General features: G+C 44.7%; 1 protein-coding gene across 1 annotated transcript in view; it reads right to left on the bottom strand.

The window, feature by feature from the left end:
• Positions 1 to 21,207, bottom strand: part of FAM171A1 (family with sequence similarity 171 member A1) — a 151,700-nt gene that overhangs the window by 65,981 nt on the left and 64,512 nt on the right. The window lies entirely within an intron of this gene.

Below are 21,207 nucleotides of genomic sequence, written 5' to 3'. Positions count from 1 at the left end.
CGAAGGGGGTGCGATGGAACCACATTGGCAGACTCAGAGGCAAGGAAAAGCCACGCTTCCTGGGAAACAGAAACAGGTCCTGAAAGCTGGACGAAGAATGCGAGGGGTTGAAGGCTCAGGGGGCGATGAGGTACAGAGGCAAGCAGGGGCCAGACCACTCAGGGCTTTAGAAGCAATCTAAAAAGATCCTTCTTTATCCCAAGGGCAATGGAAAGTGTCAAGCAAAGAAGTGGAAATCAAACTTACGTTGAAGAAACATCTGGCTCTAGGTGAAGGACAGATGAGGGGAGAGCGAGACTGAAGACTGAGCTTCCTGTGAAGAGGCCTCTGTAATAACCCAGGGAGGACCTCAGTGGACCAGACTCCAGGAGCACGACGGACAGACCTCAGTCAAAGGACTACACTCCAGAAGAGCCAGAGCATACCCCACTCCAGCACATTTGTTTTCTTAGGTGCTTGGTACCCAAAGCTCTTCCACCACCGGGGCCACCACACGGAGAAGAATTTCTTTTGCTTCGAGAACCTCTGCCTTGGTAACTTGCCAACTATCTTATGATACTGAAGCAACCTTTTCAATACTATGAATTTCAGCTAGTAAGTCATTCCCCCCCCCCCTTTTTTTAATTCCTTACCCGAGGATATTTTTCCACTTATCAGATAGAGTGGGAGGGAGGGAGAGAGAGACAGAGAGAAACATCGACATGATAGAGCCACATCGACCGGCTCCCTCCTGCGCAACCCAACCAGGGCCCCTGGGGATGAACTGCAACCAAGGCACGTGCCCTTGACTGGTACCGAACCCGTGACTCATTGATCTGCGGGCTGATACTCTAACTGCTGAGCCAAACCAGCCAGGGCTTCTCACCCCTTTATTCACATAGTGACTTAATACATTTCTGGGCAGATGATCCTAAAAAAACAGCTAAAGAACCCTAGACCTAGGGACCATAGATCTATAGCAAATAAATGACTCAAAACCTCACAGAGGAAAAACTGTGCTACAGAAACTGAACTTGGCTACTTCATATGATAGAAAGAGAAAACTAATGTAGAAAAAGTGACAAAATCAACATCATGAAAATCAAGGATATAATATCACAGAATCTACTTAGTCAATTCCTTCCAATCTTATCACGGTCATCTTAATGCAGAGTTGCAGGATGTACCCCACAGGTGTGTTCTTATTTAACTCAGTCTTTCTTGTCCCCAGGTGGTATTCAAAGTTATAACATAAATTAACTCAGCTCTCATTAATATTCACACAGCAGAAGTCCTCTACCACAGGGAGAGTGGGAAGGGGGCTTTGTAGGGCACTGATGATTTATGCAATTTTATGATAATGCAACATTTACTAACAATTTCTGCTCTCCAGTGTTTGCTGGGAAGTCAAAAGCAGCTGAGATTTGGAAAAAGCTAAAGGATTCCTGAATAAACCCAGAAAGAAAAAGTTCTACTGAAATCAATGTCCTCGAGCCTCCAATTGAATTTTTTTTAATACAGGAAGCCTAGTTCATGTTCTGCAACTGTACCTTTTGAAATGTGGAAGGTAGTTAGACAGACAGGAGCAGAGCAAGGACAGTAGGCCAGGTACAGGTCACCAGGGCAGAAAGCTCCAGGTGCCTAGCAATGGAGAAAACTGGGAAAACAAGGACCTCACCCCCAGGGTGACCTTTCCTTGCCTAGCATATTGCTGGTCATACGGTTTAGACCCCGACCTTTTGTATCGTTGGTCATACGGTTGGAACTCCCCCCTGACCTTTCCTCCTCTGGCATGTCACTAGTCATGTGGTGTAGACCCCCTTAGAGGGGGAACAAGGGACCAAAGAGTGGCCTCATGTGACTCCCATGTGGGCCCTTACTCGATCACTCCCTTAAGCATAACCCTTAGGGATAACATCTAGGACTCAGCTGTGTTTCAGCTCCAGGCCCAGAAAAGCAGCAAAACCAGACAAGCAATGCCATGGCTGCATGGCTGACCTCAGGACCAGCTGCACTGACTGATGACTCCTTGCCCTCGGATTGACCAGTCAGTGGAGATCATGGCCCTGAAAAAGCCATACCTGGAAAACTAACGAATATTCTTTTTTTTTTTTTTTTTTTTAAATCCTCACCCGAGGACCTTTTTTTTTTTCATTTATCTTCAGATAGAGCAGGAGGGAGAGAAGGAAGGAGAGAGTGAGAAAAACATCGACATAAGAGAGACACATCGAGTGGCTGCCACCCACACGACCCCAACTGGGGCCGAGAACAAACTGCAACCAAGGTACGTGCCCTTAGCGGGAACCAAACCCGGGGCCTCTCTGGTCTGCGGGCTGACACTCTAACCGCTGAGCCAAGCTGGCCAGGGTCTGATGAATATTCTATCGAGATCCTCCCCTGGTGCCTTCCCTAAAATCTCTACTCCTAAAAACCCTCAGGACGAGGACTTAGAGTGCTCGCCCTCCTGGGAGCACACCTGTAGCTTTCCTCTCCTCCTCCTCTTCCCCCTAGGCACTTTACCTTTACCTTTCTCTCCTTCTCCTAAGCTCCAAGTACCCTTCTTTTGCCTCTGTAACGCGTTTCCTGAACCCATTTTTTCCACCGCTCACTTCTTCTACCTTTGTGACTTTCCAAATAAACGTTTGCTTCTAGTTAGACTTAAAATTAGACACTGAATTCTTAGTCAGAATTCAAGTACTGAGGTCTGGTCTGGTTCCACCTTAAGACCTGGTGTGGTTTTCACCGCCGCCAACAGAAAGAGATGACTGAGCTACTTCCTTTGGAGTGACAGCAGATGAAAACTGTCAGTATAGCCCTGGCCGGTTTGGCTCAGCGGTTAGAGCATCCGCCTGCGGTCCAGAGAGACCCGGGTTTGGTTCCCGCTAAGGGCATGTACCTCGGTTGCAGTTTGTCCCCAGCCCTGGTTGGTCGTGCGGGTGGCAGCCACTCGATGTGTCCCTTTCGCATCGATGTTTCTCTCTCTCTCCCTCCCACTCTATCTGTACAAAAAATGGAAAAATGTCCTCGGGTGAGGATTAAAAATAAATAAGTAAGTAAGTAAGTAAGTAAGTAAATAAATAAATAAATAAATAAAACTGTCAGTATAACTAGAAATTACTGCAGACCACTGGGTATGATTTTTTAGTTTTGCCATTTGCTTTATTCATAGGACAATATATCATGAACAGTCCTCCAGGTCAATACTGCTGGATCTAGTTCATTTTTTAAAAATAGGTTTTATTGCCCTGGCTGGTTTGGCTCAATGGTAGAGTGCCCACAGACCAAAGAGTCTTGGGTTCGATTCCAGCCAAGGGCATGTATCTTGGTTGAGGTTCATCCCTGGCCCTGGGTGGGGTCATGTGGGAGGCAACCAATCGATGTGTCCCTCTCACATTGATGTTTCTCTCTCTCTCTCCCTCCCACTCTATCTGAAGATAAATGGAAAAATATCCTCAGGTGAGGATTAAAAAAAAAAAGGTTTTATTTTCTGGAGCAGTTTTGGTTCACAGCAATACTGAGTGGAAGTTATAGTAATCTCCCACTGGGGTATCGTTTTTCTGGAGTCACACTTTAAAATAGATGATCCATTCAACAACAAAATTATTCATACCATAAGACTAATCTCATGACTAGGTGAGTAATTCACTATTTACTAACACTACTCTGGTTTTGCAGATGAAAGGGAGACCCTCTGAGTGGTCCCGGGCCTAAGTATGCATGAAGATGCCCTATGTCCCTCTGTTGGCCAGTGAGAGCTTAGGGTCCTGCTGAGCTGGGGCACCTGCTTACATAATTGTAGCTGGAACATCATTCTTTTACTCCTTACCCTGCACATCCATCATGAAGTTCTGCTGATTTTAATTCCAAAACATGTCTCGGAGTAGGCCTCTCCTTCCCATCACTGTTAACATCCATGTCATCGATCACCCAGACTGCCACTCAGCCTCTTCACACAAACTTCCACTGTCCTCAGACCTGACCCTTAAAATCTCACTCAGGCCAGAGGGAGCTATCTGAAATATTGATCTGACCACTTCCCGTCCTGCTTCAAACCCTTTGTGCCCCAACAGATGTGACCGAGGGCCAGATGTGGCCACATGAGATAAGAATAGTTTTTATACTTCAATATGAATTGTCTGGAATTCAAATTCTATTTGTCTATAAAGTTTTATTGAAACACACCCATCCCTAGTCATTTGCACACTGTGAGGTTGTTTTCACATTGCAGTGGTGTATTCAGAACTTTTTTGACATTGACCACATGACCTGCAAAGCCTGAACTGTTTACTGTTGACTATTTTTTGATTGATTGATTGATTTTTTAATCCTCACCTGAGGATACTTTTACATTTATCCTCAGACAGAGTGGGAGGGAGAGAGGGAGAGAGATAGACATCAGTGTGAGAGAGACACATCAACTGGCTGCCACCCACACAACCCCAACTGGGGCTGGGGATGAACCACAACCTAGGTATGTGCCCTTGTCTGGGAATCGAACCTGGGACTCTTTGGTCTGCAGGCTGACAATCTAACCACTGAGCCAAACTGGCCAGGGCTAATGTTGGCCCTTTAAAGAAAAAAAATCTGCCAACCCCTGACCTATGGGATACATTTGAAGGTACCCCAGGCAGGCCCCACCTGATCCCCACATACTCCGACAGGCCCCAGTCACTGTCCCCGCTTTGCCCTGCCTCCATCTTCCCCTCCCTCCCATGTCCCTTCTGCAAGAAAGGCCTTTCTACAACTTCTCTCATGTTGCTAATTCCTCTTCATCCTTTAAAAGTCCTAGTTAAGTGTTTTTTTAGAAACTGCTCCGGACTCACCAAACCCTCCCCAAGTAGCTTAGAGGCCCCTCATCTCCAGCCCTCGACTGTCTACACAGACACTGCTCCTTCCCTGTCCCCTTCTCAGTCGCACTCACTGCGGCCGACCCTGTGGGCAGACAGTGGGGATCAGACCCTGGCCTTGGGGAGCTTCCAGCTGTAGATTTTAAATGAACACCAAGTGTAATTATGAAATGGGAGCAGGGCCTCAAAGGAAAATGAGGTGCCACAGGACAGCACAATGGAGGGGCATTCAATGGGCTGGTCAGGGAAGGCCCTCTGAGGAGCTGTCACTGAAGCTCAGGCCTGAGGACACACAGGACCAGCCACACACACAGGCACAGGCAGAGCTGCCAATGCTGAGTCAGAATGACCTGGCTGCTTGAATGGCACAGAAACCAGGGAGGGGGAGCTAGTGTGGAGGCCCTCGTACCTGCAGAGGGGGGTCCACACCACACACTCACACTGCCTCACAGTAGCTGGTGTGATCTGTGGGTCCCTCAGGAGTACAGGTTCTCAGTTTTAAAGTTAATTTTCATAACCTTTAAGGACTCACCTGATACCTAGAGCCAGCAGGTATCAATGAAAATGTGTCAAATGCACAAATGCCGGAGTGAAGATAATTGTCTCCTAATACTGCACTGTCCATATGGAAAACACTGGCCACATGTGGGCATGTAAAGTTAAATTTAAATCAATTACAACAATCACAGAAGTGGAGCTCCTTGGCCACATGCACACATTTCACGTGCTCAGTGTCCACATGTGGCAGTGGCTCCAGACTGCACAGAACAGACCGAGATTCCATCATTGCAGGAAGTTCTCCTGCACAGCACAATCATGGGTTACAGAGTCTTAGCTCAGACTCTGAGTAAAGAAACCTCAAGGATCAAAACAGTTCAAAGAACTCCCAAGGGTCTGAGCATGACTCCGAGCCCTCAAGGATCTGACCTTCACTTGAAGTCCCTGCAGTGACTTAAAAGGCTCTAGATGATCTCTACCCCCAACCAAATACCCCCCTGCCCTCAATACCTAGTCCCTCCCTTCCAGAGCATCGAAAGGACAGTGTCCTTGCTTGGCACACTGTCCCTTCCCCCCCCCCAGACACCGTCTACGCTGCTCCATCACCTCCCTCAGTTGCTGCTTCAATGTCACCTCCTGAACGGGGCCCACACTGACCATTAGCTCATGTCCTAAACCATGATGGAAATGTTAGAACCCAGCTAAAAGCAGAAAGAACAGGATGAGGAAACCCCCTGCACCAATAAACAGGTTCCAAACACCCACTCTCCGCCATTGCTGTTTATCTATCTCCCCCACCTCCTCCCTCCTGCCTCTCCCACCTTTCTTTCTTTCCTTTTTTTTTTCTGGAACATTTTGAAGTAAATCCTAGATATTATATTCAGTGACATAATTTCCCTATAAATATTTCCATTTATAACACATAAGGACTTTTTAAAAAACATACCCAACACGACATTATCCTACCCAATCGTGTAGCCTCTTTACAGCATCTCGCAAACACAGCCAGCATTCAATTTTCTCTGGTAATCTAAAAACAATTTCTTTTTTTTTTTCAATTCTGACTATCCTATCTAACGTGTCCATCCAACCCCACCCTGCACTTCTGATAGTATCCTGCTCTACCTTTTCGGCATGACACTCATCAGTTCTGGCATGATTACAATTTATGTGTCCATTAACTGACTACCAGAATATAAGCTTTGAGAGAGCTCTTTTGTCTGTTTCTTTTTTCTTCTTTATTCCTGTATCCCAAGCACAGTGTCTAGCACACAGCAGGCACTCAATTTATGTGCTGAATGACTCACTGAAACTGACAGGCATTTCGGGATATCATCTGGCACATGACCTAGATACCCTTGGCTTTGTTTGGTGGGTGTTCCATTTCCTTTTTATTCGTTGCTTTAAATAGATACTTTCACAATTCATTTGAAAAGCAATAATCAATTCAGATAATTAATCAGAAAATCTTGATTTGCTACTGTGTGCTTAGTATGATAGGAAGTACTGTGGGAGGTATATATATATATATATATATATATATATATATATGGAAGAAAAATGATATGGCTCTTGTTTTAAGGACCTTACTGTTTTTGGGTGGGTAGGGCTAGTGAGGACCAACCCATGTGCCAGAGAACAAAAAGGATGAAACTGGGTAAGATGGAGTTTAAAAACATAGCTAAGGCCCTGGCCGGTTTGGCTCAGCGGTTAGAGCGTCGGCCTGCGGTCCTGAGAGACCTGGGTTCGGTTCCCGCTAAGGGCATGTACCTCGGTTGCAGTTTGTCCCTGGCCCTGGTTGGGTTGTGTGGGTGGCAACCACTCGACGTGTCCCTTTCACGTCGATGTTTCTCTCTCTCTCTCTCTCTCCCACCCACACGCTATCTGAACAAAAAATAGAAAAAATGTCCTCGGGTGAGGATAAAAAACAAACAAACAAAAAAAAACATAGCTAAGAAGAGACTAATGAGGTCTGGAGTTTATGAACGAAAACAAATACAAACAAAGAAAGTACCCAGATCTGAAAGTATCCTAGAGGTAGAGGTGGGGCAGGAGTGATAGTCAAAGACGTAAACGGGGTACTCTGGAGCCGTCCTGTTGAGTGGGACGGGCACTGGCTGCACAGGTCCACACTGCTCGCCCTGCTTAGGGCTTCCTGAGTCCAGTGGGGGGATGCTTCTCGGGAGGGATGAAAATGGAAGCTGCGGCTGGAAGGATTAGTATGGGAAGACGAGCCTTGTGGACAATCCAGCATCTTCTGAACATCTTCCATTTGAGTAGTTCCCACACCACACATTTGGCCTAAGGTAGAAGCCAGAAACTTATTTTCCCAGCCTCCTTGGCAGCTAGGAAGCAGGAATGGACTTTGGCTCTGCTAATCTGATGCCTTCATGCTGGATTCTGATTTGAAAGACAGCAACATAAAGAAGCAATTGCGTTTTCTGACCAAAGGGACCATGGAGGAGGGATCTGGTTGGGGACAGCAGTGCAAGCTGCCCTGTCTCAGTGCAGGAGAACCGTAGGGTGTCCCTGGTTTAGTCTCGCCGTAGGGCCTAGGCATCATTCTGGCCATGAGCCTGATCCTCATGGGAGTTCTATGAGCTTTAACACACACACTTTCTATTCTAGTTAGACTAGCTTGAGTGGGCAGTGGTGTTGCACTCCTCAGGTTCTGTGCTGTCCTGTCAGGGCACCATATGGCTGAGGACCATGTCCTGGAAATTGCACACACCCGGTTCTCCCTGGCTTTCCTTTCCAGTATCTGTGATGGTTAACCTCATGGATCAACATCACTGGGCCTCAAAGGTGCCTAGATATATGGCCTGGATGGTTCTGTGTGGGTGTTTTTGGATAAGATTAACATCTAGATAAGCAGACTGAGTAAAGGAGATTGGCCTCCCTAACTGGGGATGGGGGGAGGCTTATCCAATCAGTTGAAGGCATGCACAGAATAAAAAGGCTGACCTTCCTCTGAGTAAGAGAATTCCTCTTGCAAGACAGCCTTTGAACCAGGACATCGGCTGTTTCCTGCTTTCAGACACAAACTGAATCAAACTAAAATTTCAGCTCTTCCTGGGTCGCAAGCCTGCTAGCATTTGGACTGGAATGACACCATCGGCTCTGCTGAGTCTCCAGATGGCTGCCTCACCCTGCAGATCTCGGGACTTGTCAGCTTCCATAATCGCATGAGTCAATTCCTTATAATAATATTTTTCTATATGTACATACATACATCCTATTGGTTCTGTTTCTCTGGAGAATGATGACTAACATAGTATCCATCATGGGTTCCAATTCTACCTCCTCATAGTGGATGGACCCAAGAATGTGCGCACAGGTCTCTTCTCATTACACCCTCTTACTTAGCACATTATTTCATGATCAGGAATTCAGTCCCTGTCTCTAGAGCATTCAGAACTGTTCGTCAGCCAGTGGGAGAATCAAGAAGGGAGAAGCCAGCGCTCAGGAATTCTGCCTCCACCATGACTCAGAGCTTCTTTGTACTTGGCAAACACAAAGCATTTGGCTCTGTGGGCACACACTGGTCCATTCTAAGCAGTACAAAGAACATGTGCTTTGTGGGTAGAGAACTAAACATTATCTTTTAGCCTAGCATTATCTTTTAGTCATTTCCTTTCTAGCTGCCACAGATTTAGAACTAAATGCAGCAAGGCCGTTTCTAATTGTCGGCAGGAGAGAAGATACCTCTAAGTAGCAAGTTGAGAGCAAACACAATGGCACAGGAAGGAGTGACTCCGCAGGCGCGGGGAAGAACTCCCATCAGACTGAACAGAACGGGCGGCAAACACAGGCCGACCATCTGGAAAGCAGGCCTTGTTTTTCCTTCTCCCCCTTCCTCTTCAAATAACTTATACCTTGAGTTACTTTTCTACAAATGACAGAATGCACTTATTTTATAACTTCTCATCCAAGCTCCAAAACCAACCTTCTCAATGTGTCTGTTATCATCCATCACAAGCTAACGTGTACGACTGCAGACTGGAGTCCTCCGTGTTTTTCACTGGGCACAGAACGAGAACAGGGACTTTTCCCTGCTCTTTGAACCATCTCTGCTTCTCAGTCTTCTACAAACTCTGGCGTAACCTTGGAAGGCCACGTGAAGTTACTGGACTCCCATTTGTGTGTGTGCAAAGTTTCTGGCTTCCTCTGACCGTTTCCATTCCCTAGATCTCCCCTCAAACCGGCCTGTGTTCTGGGATTTTCATTTTTCTTTCCTCTTGGTTTTTAGAGCTGCTGCATTCCACAGCAACCTAGGTGGGAACCCAGCATTTGTGGGTGGCCGTGGGGGCCCTGCAGGAAGAAAGTCCATTTGCATCAGACCAGCAGAAGTTCTTCTCCCAAGTTGCCTGGAACCCCCATGACTGCCGCCTATGATAAGCTATATTTAACCCAAATTCAGGGGGGCCACACGGCTTTTTGTCTCTTAAATAAAACAATAAAAAATTACTTGCTTATTTAAAACGTTTTCCAAATGGGAGGTTATTTTTGGAATGTTACTAGACCTTTGCGGTAAGAGATTTTGCCCCGTTACTTGGTGCTGACATTTTACAGTATCAGTACATTCACTGAATTTCCATGGCTCTATGCAGCAATTACCGGCCTGTCCTAGGATGCCCAATGTGTTCTGTCCATTTATTTTATAAACATGAAAGGTTTACTTTACGTTGTAATCTGACGAGGTTACACTAGAATTCTGTCAGTTATTTTCTCCTGTCTTACATAAGTGTATATACACCTATATTGTTCAATTTTATTTCAAAATTTAGTAAATCATGTCCTAAATTACATATTTCCTTAAAATATATATTCTCTAGCCTTAGCCAGTTGGCTAAGTGGTTAGAGCGTTGGCCCGGGTTTGGTTCCCGCTAAGGACACGTAGCTCGGTTGCAGTTTGTCCCCAGCCCTGGTTGGGGTTGTGTGGGTGGCAACCAGTTGATGTGTCTCTCTCATATCAATATTTCTCTCTCTCCCTCTTACTTCCTTTCTCCTTCCTGGTCTATCTGAAGATAAATGCAAAAATGTCCCCGGGTGAGGATAAAAAAATACACACACACACACACACAAACACATTCTCTATAATACAAGGTGGGGCAAAAGCAGGTTTATAGTTGTTTGTATGGAACTTAACACAATAATAATAAATAATACAAGAATGAACTGTTTCGTGTACTCCCAACTATAAACCTACTTTTGCTCCACCCTGTATATGTATCATATATATTATACATTGTATAATCTAGTATATATAATTATAGTATGTTATTAACATAATATTATACACATTATATATAAATGCTATTTATAATATTTAAACATAATACATTATAAGTAATGAAAACAGGGGTGCATATATTCTTTTGTAGTAGTGTTTTGGGTTTCTTTGGATATATTCCCAGAGGTGGAATCGCTGGGTCATAAGGCAGTTACATTTTTAATTTTGTGAGGTAACTCCATACTGCTTTCCGCAGGGGCTGTCCAGTCTGCACTCCCACCAGCAGTGCACTAGAGTTCCTTTTTCTCCATAACCTCGCCAGCACTTGTTGTGTGTTGATTTATTGATGATAGCCATTCTGGCAGAAGTGAGGTTTTAATTTCCATTTCTCTGATAATTAGTGATATTAAGCATCTTTTCATATTTGTGTAGGCCATCTGTATGTCCTCTTTGGAGATGTATATATTCGGGTCCTTTGTCCATTTTTAAATTGGATTGTTTTTGGTGTTGAGTTCAATAGATGAGTGGATAAAAAAGTTGTGATATACCTGCCGTGGCCGGTTTGGCTCAGTGATTAGAGCGTCAACCTGTGGACCAAAGAGTTACAGGTTCAATTGTGGTCAAGGGCACAGTGTGCGCCTCAGTTGCGGTTTGTCCCTGGCATTGGTCAGGGTTGTGTGGGAGGCAACCAGTCAATGTGTCTCTCTCATATCGATGTTTCTCTCCCCCCCACCCACTCTATCTGAAGATAAATGGAAAAATGCCCTCAAGTGTGAGGATTAAAAAAAAAAGTTGTGACAGATAGATAAATAGATAATGGAATATTACTTGGCCATAAAAAGAATGAAATCTTACCATTTGTGACAGTATGGATAGACCTAGAGAGTATTACACTAAGTGAAATAAGTCAGAGAAAGACAAATACCATATGATTTCACTTACATGTGGGATATAAAGAATAAAATAAATGAACAAACAAAACTAAAACAGACTCACAGATACAGAGGACAGACTGATGGTTGTGGGGGGATGTTGGGTGACTGGGTGAAAAAGGTGAAGAGATTAAGAAGTACAAATTGGTAGTTACAACAGTCACGGGCTGTCACGTACGGCATGGGGAATATAGTCACTAGTAATGTAATAACTATGTATAGTGCCAGGGAGGGACTGGAGACATCAGGGGGATCACTCTGTAAAGTACATGACTGTCTAACCACTCTGCTGTACACCAGAAACTAATATAAAGTAATACTGACTATAAAAATCCTGCCACACTTGTGCCTCCCAGGACTTCCATGCATCCAGGTTCTAGCTGCACTAAAGCATTTGGCAATCTTGTGTGTGTTTAATTCTGAAAGTAATATTCAGTTTGGTGTTCTTCTGCCAAGAGCAAGACTTCAGTTCCGTCACCAAGAAGAGAAGGGACAATGCAAACATATTGCTGAGGGACACCTTGGCTGGCTCAGGTCCTTCCTGGTTCCACAGTGGCCAGTCTTTACTTAGACATCTATGCTCCTGCGTGTACAAGCTCCCTAGAGCCTCTCTGTTAATCTGAGGCCACGAGATCTAACACAAAATCCCCACCCACGCAGGGTTTTCCTTGTCAGTGTGACCCTAATTTTCAGTGGAGGATTAGGATCTCGGTACTTCCATTTGAAGTTCTACGCACTTGAAAAGCACACAGAAGATAAGTGTGCTGCTGCGGCCCCAGGGAAGTTAGAATCCCATTTTGGGCTTTCTTGTGTTTTACAGTCTCTGGTACCTGACTCAGCTCTGAACCCCCTGAAAAGACGGCTGCGTGGTTCTCTTGACCACGCAGTTACTGCTGCGGTTTGGAGGAGGAGGAGGGGTCTGTGTAGGCAGCCCCGGAGTCCACACGGGTGCTCCTGCTGGCGGCCTCTGAAGGTGGGTGCTGTGTGCTTTTCCCCATCGTCATCTCCCCCAGCTCTGCACACAACACATTCTCCTGACCCCCAGGTCTGTCTGTCCCTCCCACACATAAACCTCTGTCTGGGCAGGGGTGTCAGGGTATCTCTGGGCCATCAATCGGTAGATTCCTACCCCTTCCGTAAGAAATTTGTACAAGGGTTAAACTGGTGATCATCCCTTTAACAAGACTTGCTAACCAACATCACCAAGTTGCCAAGAATGCTGCAATACACAGTGAACACCCACAGAGGTACAGCGGTTACAGAAGCCATGACATGTATGTACGGAATACATGGTGCATACGTGTATGGCACCGACTTCCCATTTTTTTCATATGACGGGATGCCTTCTTCCCCTCACTTTAAACACTATCGTGAAAACAAAGTGTGATAGCCAACTAACCACCACCTGCTTTGACTTTTTGTCTCAGGATCTTGTTCGGTCTATCTACTAGCCAATAAATTAGATGGCAAAAGTGGTTCTCTGTTCGTACTCAGTATAAGACGAGGCTTTCTGGAGCTGGTTCCCTAGGCAGGTTAAGCTACGAGAGCAATTATAAAGGGGCTACATTCTTGCAACTAACCAAGGAATATTTAGGTAAATGTCCCAAGATAGTCTGAAAACTATTGCTAGATTTACTTGACTCAACTGTACAACCTACATATGTAACTAAGTGTTGTCAAGTGAAGTTAACGACAGAATGTTTCCATGACCTCACCTGAAAAAGCTATCTGACAGCAAAGTAGATGGACACCATCCCCATCCTCCTGACATGGTGACAGCCGGAATCACTTAAGTGTAGCTTTAACATAAAAATGAAAATATGGTTCCTTATCTTGAGGAGTGTCTCTAAAAAATTCAAACCAATTTAAAATAAAAGAATGCTGTACCTCTTCAGAAGAAATAAGAATTGACACAGGAATTGAACACCAAAATAATACCAAATACAGCTAAAAATAAAGAAAGCTGTGGTTCCAACTTTTGAGAACTTTACCCCAAAAATCAATTCATAGGTATAAACCTAGCAACAATGCGAGTCAGATAAGGTAAAGGGTGTAACGACTACAATATGGAAAGGTAGGCTTCACACAACATCCTTCACAACAGAACTACGGTGACAGGAGGTGTGCTGGAGAAACCACTTCAGGAGGCTTCTGTTCTGCTGGTATGAAATTTTCACAAAGGCACAAAGACCACCTAGGAGAATTTGGGAGAATCTTAGAACTGTGAAGTTGATGAGGAATATTAAATATGTCTACAAAATTAACATACATACCTTGCCAAACTTTAAAGATCTGTTGGAAGGTGCTAGTTAAATGGTTGCTAAAGGGAACCTGGTGGAGGAAAAGTTCCTAGTATGTGTTTCTAGATCTCCTTATATCTACAAATATGCATTTTTAATAGTTGTTTTTTTTGTCTAGGGCTAGGTCAAGAGCAAAATTACATGGCATTTATTTTGAACAAAGAAACCTTCAGCCCTGGCCAGGTGGCTCAGTTGTCTGGAATGTCATCTCATGTACCAAAAAGTTTTGGGTTCAATTCCTGATCAGGGCACATATGTGGGTTGGTTCACATACAGGTTCAATCCCAGGTTGGGATGTGTAGGGAAGGCAGCCAATCACTGTTTGTCTCACATCCATGTTTCTCTCTCCCCCCCCCTTCTCAAAAATATATCCTCGAATGAGAATTAAAAACAAAAACCTTCAGATCAAGTGGACTTATCTCAAATATGCAAGGCTGATTCAATATTTGAACATCGATAATGTAATCTATCACATTAACAGACTAAAAAAGAAAAATCACATGATCACATTAATAAGTGCAATAAAAGGAAAGCATTTGACAAAACCCAGCATCTATTTATGATAAAAGCTCTCAGTAAACTAGGAATCGAGGGGAATGTTCTCAACTTGATAAAGGCTGGCTATACAAAAATCTACAGCGAACATCATACCTACTGGTGAGAAATGCAAAGCTTTGCTGCTAAGCTCAGAAAAAAGAAAAAAAAGATGTTTTTTGTTATATATATATATATATATATATATATATATATATATTTTTTTTTTAAAGCAAGTCATTTCTCTCCCTAGGAAGAGATCAGATAAAAACTGCTAAGGGGGAGCTGGTAGTGAGAAACTGGCTCACTAATGACTTTCAGAATTAAAGAAAGGGGCACCCAAGGCCAGCTGGCAGTCCTGTGGGGAAGCTGTGAATGGCTCAAGTGTGTGGGGCTCGCTGGCACTTGAAGTTTTATGGAGGAAGATAAAGGTCCTTGAAGCAGCTGAAGTTTAGTCAATGTGGTGATTAAATTATACACATGTGCTTATCTTTTCAAAGATATTTAACAAACTACAGTGAACCTATTATCAACATTTTCTTCTCTGTTTCAGAAGCTTAAATATCTGAGGGCACTCTAGGGTCTTTGATACGATGCTCATGATGACTGGGGCGTGTGTACAGAACGTTTCATGGCCAAATAGTCTGGGGCTGGCTCCCAGGCTCCTCAAGTATTTGTTGTGTGGTCTCAGTCAAGTCCATCACTCCCCTTAAGCCTCTCTTTTTTCTTTCTTTTCTTTGGCCCACAAAATGGGGATTCCAACTGCTTTGAAAACATTGTAACATTTATTGGAGGACTGGCAATGGTGTTTGTATGGGGTCTGCTCACCAAAGGTCATTCCTACTCTTGCCTCCTGGGCCTCTCTCTAAATTTACCTGGTGAAGCCCTGGCCAGTTTGGCTCAGCAGTTAGAGCGTCAGCCTGTGGTCCAGAGAGACCCGGGTTCGGTTTCCGCTAAGGGCATGTGCCTCGGTTGCGGTTTGTCCTTGGCCCTGGTTGGGTTGTGCAGGTGGCAACCACTCGATGTGTCCCTTTCACATCGATGTTTCTCTCTCTCTCTCTCCCTCCCACTCTATCTGAACAACAACAACAAAAAAATGGAAAAATGTCCTTTGGTGAGGATAAATAAATAAATAAATAAATTTACCGGGTGAAACAAAATTTCAAAACTGCCCTGGCCAGTTTGGTTCAGCGGTTAGAGCGTCGGCCTGCGGTCCTGAGAGACCCGGGTTCGGTTCCCGCTAAGGGCGCGTACCTTGGTTGCAGTTTGTCCCCGGCCCTGGTCGGCTGTGCGGGTGGCGGCTACTCGATGTGTCCCTTTCACATCGATGTTTCTCTCTCTCTCTCCCTCTCTCTCCCTCCCACTCTACCTGAACAAAAAATGGAAAAAAAAAAAAAAAAACCATCACCACCTCTCAATGAAAAAGAGTCTCAATAACAGGGAAATAAAAAAGGAAAGAGAGCATGCATTTTGGAGCCTGGGGCTCTGACAACCTATGTTTGAATCTCATCTCTCCACTTAGTGCCTGATGCTCTTAACTAGCGTTTCTCATCTGTAAAGATGGGGGTGACACCCCCCAAAACACCAGAGAGTTATAAGGAGAGGGTAAGTGTAAGGTGCCTAGCGTACAGCACAGCGCACAGTGAGGATTTAGTAACTGTCAGCCATTTCTGTAATTAGCTTATTGTTTCCCAACATTTGACTCAAATGAGGATCATCCAGGCAACATCCTTAGAAAGTTTACAAAAGAGATCCTGAAAAAGTTATGGAAGGAGTGGCCCACACCTGACTACAGTTCATGGAAGAGTCTACTTTCTCTTTCACACACCCGACAATTCCTGAGGACACGGGGAGCTGGAGAAACAGCAGGAGTCATCGTTGGCACAGTTTGTTGTCCACGGGTCTTGTATTTCTGCACGTCTTGTGAACGAGGAACTGACGGCCCTTTGGTGTGGAGTCTCTTCAAGGATGTTTGTTTAGTAAACATCCATGTTGACAGACAGTGCCTCCTCTGAAGCAAAAGAAAGCCTGGACACAATTCACCGGCTGGGTGTCCAACAATTCAACTCACTTCTGACACTGTCTACCTGGAGGTAGGGTTAGAATCCGCAGGGTAAGGGCTCAGTCCTATAAGGCTGTCCCCAGTTCAAATACCAACCTCAAACCAGGTTGTTACCTGTGTTTCCACCAACCAGCTACAGATGGGAGATTCCCACAAACCTCCTCGGGTTTGATTAATTTGCTAAAGCAGCCCACAGAACTCAGGAAACACTTCTACTTAGTAGATCACTAGTTTAAGAATGATATAACTCAGAACAGCCAAATGGAACAGATACACAGGGCAAGGGAAGGGTAGAGAGCTTCCACACTTTCTCCAGGCATACCATTCTCCCAAATCTTCACATGGTCGCCAACCTGGAAGCTCCCCATACCCTCTTCTTTTGGGTTTTCATGCAGGCTTCATTACATAGGCACAATGGGTTAAATCATTAACCACCGGGGACTGATTCAATCTCCAGCCTCCCTTCCTGGGAGGTGTGGGGGGCAGCATGGAAAATTTCAACCCTCTCAGTACATGGTTGTTTCTCTGCTGATCAGCCCCCTGAGGTGTGTTCTAAAGGTTGTTTCATTAACACAGCAAAAGACACCTTTATAACTCTCATCACTTTGGAAATGCCAAGGCTTTTAGGAGTTCTGTGCCAGAAACAGGGCCAAAGACCAAATACATATTTCTTCTTCGAATCACAATATCATAGGCAGGCATGCCTACTGCCTTGGCACTATAAAAGACTCGGGTTCCCAAAGCTCAGGGTTTCTCTCCTGTGACACAACCCACTGCATGTGCAGGTTATCATCTGGTCCTCTTTGAGTTGCCCTATGGGAAATGAAGTTCAAGGAACTGGGACAAGAATGCTGATACTCTAGCTACAGCCACTGCTGCAACAGAGTCCTTCAACTCTGACCCAGAAGTATTGTCTCTTCTACCAATTTCTATACAACTGTGTCAGGCTGACTTATTTGCTTACAATTAAAGAAGAAGCTCAAACCCTTCACAGTTCCTGACAGCCTCTAAAAGACCCAAGGAAATCTAGGAATTATGAAGGTAATGAGGCAGAAAAAAAATGGGGTAGGGTCCTTGGAGAAAGGCCAGGAGAATCAGAGAATTAAAAAACAAAGACAAGCCCTGCCAGTTTGGTCCAGAGGTTAGAGCATCGGCCCGCAGACCAATGACTCTCAAGTTCAATTCTGGTCAAGGGCACGTACCTTCGTTGTGGTTCGTCCATGGCTCTGGTCGCCAGGGCCTTGTGGGAGGCAACCAGTTGATGTGGCTCTATCACATCGATGTTTTTGTCTCTCTCTCCCTCCCTCCCACTCTATCTGATGATAAAAGGAAAAGTATCCTCGGGTGAGGAATAAACACACACACACACAGACAAGACAGTCCCAAGTTTTGGGTAATATCTTTTTGCTTATCAAAGCTCTTTTGTTTTAAAGTCAGATTTTGAATTTTCAAACTCTTTAATAACCCTCTAACAGGGATGACCAAGGGCGTGTGTGTGTGTGTGTGTGTGTGTTTAAAATAAGAGGCGGCTTATTTAGAAGTTATAAAGTTAGTGGAAGTGAGCCAGCTGGGCTTCGTAGTCAGGGAACAAGTTACCGAAGCAAAAGAAGGGCCCTTGGAGCTTAGGAGAGGGAAAGGCAAAGGTAACACGTCTGTGCGGGGAGAAAAGGGGGCGGGAAAGGCACCAGAGTGCTCCTGAGAGGAAGAGCTTACCTTGGCACATTCTAACTGCTCCCATTCCTCATGCCACATCTACTCCCACAAACCAGCCACTCTGCTCCATCGGTTCAACATGGTCATTCTGGTAGTTTCCACATGCCCAGCCTTCCCCACTTGACAACAGGGACATAAGGCAGAATCTGAGCGTTTTCCACTCCAAGCATCAGTGGGCATTTTGTTTGTTTGTTTTGTTTTTTTATCCTCACCTGATGACTATTTTGCATTTTATATTCAGACAGAGCAGGAGGGAGAAAGAGAGAGAGAGAAACATTGGTGTGTGAGAGACACATGAAGTGGTTGCCACCCACACGACCCCAACTGGGGCCGGGGACAAACTGCAACCGAGATATGTGCCCTTAATAGGAACTGAACCCTGGAGTCTCTGATCCGCAGGCCGATGCTCCAACCGCTGAGCCAAACTGGTCAGAGCCATTTTGTTTGTTTTCAAAGCACTCATCATTTTAGTTCCCTTTTAAATCTTATGAGTTGAAAAGTTACATTTAGGTCATCGCAAGCAATACCTGATGAGTAGAATTAAAATGATATGCTAATTGGGCTGTTAGCTGCTATTCATTTAACAGTTGAAAATATACATTTGTTTAGTGAAATGCCATTTCTTCTTTTTAAATCTGTTTGAATAAATTCTGTAGTAATGAGATTGTAAACTATGCTCACTCCTATTTATTACAAAATCTTACAATGTTCTGATTAACACCAATTTCTGAATCCAATTTCTAGGAGTTTTCTAAGAAATTTAAAACTTTTCACAACACAATATAAATTCCCTGCTTCATCTGAGGGGAGGAAAATCTGACTATTCTAAACAGCAAAGTACTGTTCCTTGTGATTTTTTTCCACAGTGAACACCAACATACAATATTTTCCACACTGTTTAAATTTGTAGAATAATTCTTAATTTGTGCCAAATGGATTAGCATTTCGCCTTCCAATCTTTACAGCTCATGTACTTGCATCAGTGTCAATAAAAGGATTTTATTTTCCGCTTTTGCCTTGAAAAATGAGTTCCACAGTCCTCTGGACTGCCAACTCAATGAATAATTCCACGACACAAAATGGAGACTTTTTTTTCCCCAACTTGCGGACAGAAGGTCTGCCGTGTTCTGTCTTATGCTTGAAAGTCAATGTTGCTTTTAGCTCTCCTTCACAAGAGCATTATTAAATGTCACCTGTCAAATGGGTCACAGACACATATATTCAACACTGAATAATCATTTGGCTCAGACCAGAACGGAAAAGCTATTCAAGTGGCAGGGCCAACGATTACATCCCAAAGAGAACCTAGGACTCAAGGAGTTACAGGAATACAAGTGTAGGCAGAGAAGTCCACATATGAAGGAAATTAAAATCCCAGGGTGGCCCGCTGCTGACTGGCCCCGTTGCTCTTTAACCAGGGAGAGAGTGCTGGTCTACTCACTGCATCCTGGCTGAGCGCGCACCTGGGGCTGAGCGCGCACCTTCGCACTGGGAACATGAACCGGACGGAAAAAGGAGCAGGAACAGAAGTGTCAGAGGCTTCATCCACGCAAAGAAGAAACAGTGGGCTCTTGGCTATGCCATAATCTTTAGTCCTTCACTTTATAGACTGAGAACTCCAGGTTCTCGTTCAAGCTTACACAGCTAGTGCAAACTGAGATGGGGCTGTAAGGGCAAGTAGGTGTATTAATCGTATCTTTAAATTCTGTATGCTCTGACACCTTGGGGCTTTGCTGACGCCGTAGGGAGTGCTATCCCCAGCACCAACTAATTCCTAGAGATAGAAAACTGCTATTTTCCCCAGCTCACCTGCGAGCATGCCTTTATATGCAAGCTAGCCCATCCAGAGCCCACACCCCAACCACCTGCTCCACGAAGCTCAGGGCCACTACCCCCCTGCTCTAATCACCTCAGAGACAGATAGCAGACAATTGGAGACTGTCCCTGTGCCCCAGAGCCCACTGAAATGATCAAAAGTCACCAATCCTAACCCTACTTAGCCAGCTTACCCTGTCCTGCCCACTACTCCTTCCCAAGAAAACCACGATAAAGGCTCTCGCCCGTCTCTCCTCACCAACTGGCACTTCCCCACACAGCCCCCCATGGCATGCCATGCCCCATCCTCTTGGAAACTGAGTATAACACACTGTCTTCTCAATGACAGTTGTCCCCTGATCTGTTGGCCTCGCCATACCTGAATAATAAGAAAATCTACATTTTAAAACAGATGCCTCGGGTTTTCCTGGCTGAGGGATAAGCCATGAACAAAGTATTGGTACAGAACTAGAGTTACACTTGCTCTGAGGAAGAACTTTCTAAAAATATGGGCTGCATGAATAAACAGTACATTCCACATCAGAAAATGCTTCAGCAGTGGGAGGAGAAAATGACTTGTCAGAGAAGAACAATAGGAACTCAGATCAGACCTGATGAACCTGTACAGAGCAGTAAGACCTAATATATCAGAGCAATGAACAAGAAAATGCAGACTTTTCCATTCTTTTTTTTTTTTTTTAAAGTCCTCATCCAAGGATATCTTTCCATTTATCTTCAGATAGAGTGGGAGGGAGGGAGAGAGAGAGAAACATCGACATGAGGGAGACACATCGATTGGCAGCCTCCCACATGACCCCAACCAGGGCCGGGGACTGAACTGCAACCAAGGTACATGCCCTTAACTGGAATGGAACCTGCAAGTTTTTGGTCCATGGGCTGACGCTCTAACCACTGACCCAAACCAGCCAGGGCTCTTTATTTTTAAATATATTTTTATTGATTTTTTTTTTTTAGAGAGAGATAGAAACATCAATGTGAAAAAGAAACATCCATGCCTCCTGCACACCCCCTCCTGGGGATCGAGCCCACAACTTGGGCATGTGCCCTGACCAGGAATTGAACTGGGACCTCTCAGTCCATGGGACGACCCTCAATCCACTGAGCCACACTGGCTGGGCAGAAATCACAGACTTTCAGCAGCACAGAATCACTGAAGGTTTTTGAGCAGGGGAATAAAGTAATCCATCTTGTTAACAGTGTGCAAAGTGGACTGCAACAAAGGGAGGCCGTAGGTGGAAGGAATAATGAGGAGATTTTTGTTGAAGTTCAGTCT

This window comes from Molossus molossus, unplaced genomic scaffold (genome assembly GCF_014108415.1).
Source record: "Molossus molossus isolate mMolMol1 unplaced genomic scaffold, mMolMol1.p scaffold_m16_p_32, whole genome shotgun sequence".
Taxonomy (NCBI): Eukaryota; Metazoa; Chordata; class Mammalia; order Chiroptera; family Molossidae; genus Molossus; species Molossus molossus.
The sequence above is the reverse complement of the archived record's forward strand: the minus strand, read 5'-3'. Positions and strand labels throughout refer to the sequence as shown.